Source organism: Poecilia reticulata, unplaced genomic scaffold (assembly GCF_904066995.2).
Source record: "Poecilia reticulata unplaced genomic scaffold, P_reticulata-male-v2 Scaffold_141, whole genome shotgun sequence".
In the NCBI taxonomy this organism is placed as follows: Eukaryota; Metazoa; Chordata; class Actinopteri; order Cyprinodontiformes; family Poeciliidae; genus Poecilia; species Poecilia reticulata.
In genome coordinates, this window is record NW_027675239.1 from 5001 (window position 1) to 10000 (window position 5000).

The window sequence follows — 5000 nt, forward strand, 5'->3', positions numbered from 1 at the left end:
TTGAAGGTCAATGAATACCCATGAAACGCATGTCTACGGACTCAGGGGACCCCTGAGCACGTAGGTACCACTCCCAGCTGCCTATGACGCTCCTAGCCAGAGATATGACATTTAGTAATTTCCCCATGGAACGGCCCAAGTAAGGTACTTGGTGCATTTTTCAGGATTTTGGAAGGTCAATGAATACCCATGAAACGCATGTCTACGGACTCAGGGGGAGCCCCTGAGCACGTAGGTACCACTCCCAGCTGCCTATGACCCTCGTAGCCAGAGATATGACATCTAGAAATTTCCCCATGGAACGGCCCAAGTAAGGTACTTGGTCAATTTTTCAAGATTTTTGAAGGTCAATGAACACCCATGACCCACATATGAACGGACTCAGGGGGAGCCCCTGAGCACGTAGGTACCACTCCCAGCCGCCTATGACGCTCCCAGCCAGAGATATGACATCACCAAAAATGAATGGGAGTCTATGGCAGCTATAGGAAGGGGAGGGGCTAGGACCACCAAACTTGGTGGAAAGCTGGGGGCCCCTGGGGGACCCTTGGGGACCAAGTATCAACCCATGACCCTTATAGTTTAGGAGATATTTTGAGTGATCCATTTTCAAAATGCATGGGTGTCTATGGCAGCTACCTTAAGGAAACAAGCCACGCCCACCAAACTTTAATAGGTTGTGGGTCCCCTCAGGAGGCGTGTCTGTGCCAAGTATCAGCCCCCTACCTCTTTTACTTTTTCAGATATTTTGAGTGATCCATTTCATTTTCTGGCTTTCATCCTATATCCTAACCCTAACCCTAACCCTACCCTAACCCTAACCCTAACCCTAACCCTAACCCTAACCCTAACCCTAACCCTAACCCTAACCCCTCCTAGCCAGAGATATGACATTTAGTAATTTCCCCATGGAACGGCCCAAGTAAGGTACTTGGTGCATTTTTCAGGATTTTGGAAGGTCAATGAATACCCATGAAACGCATGTCTACGGACTCAGGGGGAGCCCCTGAGCACGTAGGTACCACTCCCAGCTGCCTATGACCCTCGTAGCCAGAGATATGACATCTAGAAATTTCCCCATGGAACGGCCCAAGTAAGGTACTTGGTCAATTTTTCAAGATTTTTGAAGGTCAATGAACACCCATGACCCACATATGAACGGACTCAGGGGGAGCCCCTGAGCACGTAGGTACCACTCCCAGCCGCCTATGACGCTCCCAGCCAGAGATATGACATCACCAAAAATGAATGGGAGTCTATGGCAGCTATAGGAAGGGGAGGGGCTAGGACCACCAAACTTGGTGGAAAGCTGGGGGCCCCTGGGGGACCCTTGGGGACCAAGTATCAACCCATGACCCCTTATAGTTTAGGAGATATTTTGAGTGATCCATTTTCAAAATGCATGGGTGTCTATGGCAGCTACCTTAAGGAAACAAGCCACGCCCACCAAACTTTAATAGGTTGTGGGTCCCCTCAGGAGGCGTGTCTGTGCCAAGTATCAGCCCCCTACCTCTTTTACTTTTTCAGATATTTTGAGTGATCCATTTCATTTTCTGGCTTTCATCCTATATCCTAACCCTAACCCTAACCCTAACCCTAACCCTAACCCTAACCCTAACCCTAACCCTACCCTAACCCTAACCCTAACCCTAACCCTAACCCTAACCCTAACCCTAAAGGTCAATGAATACCCATGAAACGCATGTCTACGGACTCAGGGGGAGCCCCTGAGCACGTAGGTACCACTCCCAGCTGCCTATGACCCTCGTAGCCAGAGATATGACATCTAGAAATTTCCCCATGGAACGGCCCAAGTAAGGTACTTGGTCAATTTTTCAAGATTTTTGAAGGTCAATGAACACCCATGACCCACATATGAACGGACTCAGGGGGAGCCCCTGAGCACGTAGGTACCACTCCCAGCCGCCTATGACGCTCCCAGCCAGAGATATGACATCACCAAAAATGAATGGGAGTCTATGGCAGCTATAGGAAGGGGAGGGGCTAGGACCACCAAACTTGGTGGAAAGCTGGGGGCCCCTGGGGGACCCTTGGGGACCAAGTATCAACCCATGACCCCTTATAGTTTAGGAGATATTTTGAGTGATCCATTTTCAAAATGCATGGGTGTCTATGGCAGCTACCTTAAGGAAACAAGCCACGCCCACCAAACTTTAATAGGTTGTGGGTCCCCTCAGGAGGCGTGTCTGTGCCAAGTATCAGCCCCCTACCTCTTTTACTTTTTCAGATATTTTGAGTGATCCATTTCATTTTCTGGCTTTCATCCTATATCCTAACCCTAACCCTAACCCTAACCCTAACCCTAACCCTAACCCTAACCCTACCCTAACCCTAACCCTAACCCTAACCCTAACCCTAACCCTAAGTCCCTTATCCTGTAACCCTAATTCCCTAAGCCTTACTCATACTCTAAGTCTACACAAGTATATCTATACGATGAATGTCTACAATCTATATATCTACGTACTCGGGGGGACCCACTGAGCACGTAGGTACGACTCCCAGCTCGATCCGACTCTCCTACGTAATGTTAAGTTTCACCATTTCCTTCACCCAGGACCTATTCCAATGGCCTCAGGGGGCGCCAAAACGCACTCTAGTAAGGTCCCCATGGAATGCCCCAAGTAAAGTACTTGGTGAATTTTTCGAGATTTTTGAAGGTCAATGAATACCCATGAAACGCATGTCTACGGACTCAGGGGGAGCCCCTGAGCACGTAGGTACCACTCCCAGCTGCCTATGACGCTCCTAGCCAGAGATATGACATTTAGTAATTTCCCCATGGAACGGCCCAAGTAAGGTACTTGGTGCATTTTTCAGGATTTTGGAAGGTCAATGAATACCCATGAAACGCATGTCTACGGACTCAGGGGGAGCCCCTGAGCACGTAGGTACCACTCCCAGCTGCCTATGACCCTCGTAGCCAGAGATATGACATCTAGAAATTTCCCCATGGAACGGCCCAAGTAAGGTACTTGGTCAATTTTTCAAGATTTTTGAAGGTCAATGAACACCCATGACCCACATATGAACGGACTCAGGGGGAGCCCCTGAGCACGTAGGTACCACTCCCAGCCGCCTATGACGCTCCCAGCCAGAGATATGACATCACCAAAATGAATGGGAGTCTATGGCAGCTATAGGAAGGGAGGGGCTAGGACCACCAAACTTGGTGGAAAGCTGGGGGCCCCTGGGGGACCCTTGGGGACCAAGTATCAACCCATGACCCCTTATAGTTTAGGAGATATTTTGAGTGATCCATTTTCAAAATGCATGGGTGTCTATGGCAGCTACCTTAAGGAAACAAGCCACGCCCACCAAACTTTAATAGGTTGTGGGTCCCCTCAGGAGGCGTGTCTGTGCCAAGTATCAGCCCCCTACCTCTTTTACTTTTTCAGATATTTTGAGTGATCCATTTCATTTTCTGGCTTTCATCCTATATCCTAACCCTAACCCTAACCCTACCCTAACCCTAACCCTAACCCTAACCCTAACCCTAACCCTAACCCTAACCCTAACCCTAACCCCTCCTAGCCAGAGATATGACATTTAGTAATTTCCCCATGGAACGGCCCAAGTAAGGTACTTGGTGCATTTTTCAGGATTTTGGAAGGTCAATGAATACCCATGAAACGCATGTCTACGGACTCAGGGGGAGCCCCTGAGCACGTAGGTACCACTCCCAGCTGCCTATGACCCTCGTAGCCAGAGATATGACATCTAGAAATTTCCCCATGGAACGGCCCAAGTAAGGTACTTGGTCAATTTTTCAAGATTTTTGAAGGTCAATGAACACCCATGACCCACATATGAACGGACTCAGGGGGAGCCCCTGAGCACGTAGGTACCACTCCCAGCCGCCTATGACGCTCCCAGCCAGAGATATGACATCACCAAAAATGAATGGGAGTCTATGGCAGCTATAGGAAGGGGAGGGGCTAGGACCACCAAACTTGGTGGAAAGCTGGGGGCCCCTGGGGGACCCTTGGGGACCAAGTATCAACCCATGACCCCTTATCGTTTAGGAGATATTTTGAGTGATCCATTTTCAAAATGCATGGGTGTCTATGGCAGCTACCTTAAGGAAACAAGCCACGCCCACCAAACTTTAATAGGTTGTGGGTCCCCTCAGGAGGCGTGTCTGTGCCAAGTATCAGCCCCCTACCTCTTTTACTTTTTCAGATATTTTGAGTGATCCATTTCATTTTCTGGCTTTCATCCTATATCCTAACCCTAACCCTAACCCTAACCCTAACCCTAACCCTAACCCTAACCCTAACCCTAACCCTTACCCTAACCCTAACCCTACCCTAACCCTAACCCTAACCCTAACCCTAACCCTAACCCTAACCCTTATCCTGTAACCCTAATTCCCTAAGCCTTACTCATACTCTAAGTCTACACAAGTATATCTATACGATGAATGTCTACAATCTATATATCTACGTACTCGGGGGGACCCACTGAGCACGTAGGTACGACTCCCAGCTCGATCCGACTCTCCTACGTAATGTTAAGTTTCACCATTTCCTTCACCCAGGACCTATTCCAATGGCCTCAGGGGGCGCCAAAACGCACTCTAGTAAGGTCCCCATGGAATGCCCCAAGTAAAGTACTTGGTGAATTTTTCGAGATTTTTGAAGGTCAATGAATACCCATGAAACGCATGTCTACGGACTCAGGGGGAGCCCCTGAGCACGTAGGTACCACTCCCAGCTGCCTATGACGCTCCTAGCCAGAGATATGACATTTAGTAATTTCCCCATGGAACGGCCCAAGTAAGGTACTTGGTGCATTTTTCAGGATTTTGGAAGGTCAATGAATACCCATGAAACGCATGTCTACGGACTCAGGGGGAGCCCCTGAGCACGTAGGTACCACTCCCAGCTGCCTATGACCCTCGTAGCCAGAGATATGACATCTAGAAATTTCCCCATGGAACGGCCCAAGTAAGGTACTTGGTCAATTTTTCAAGATTT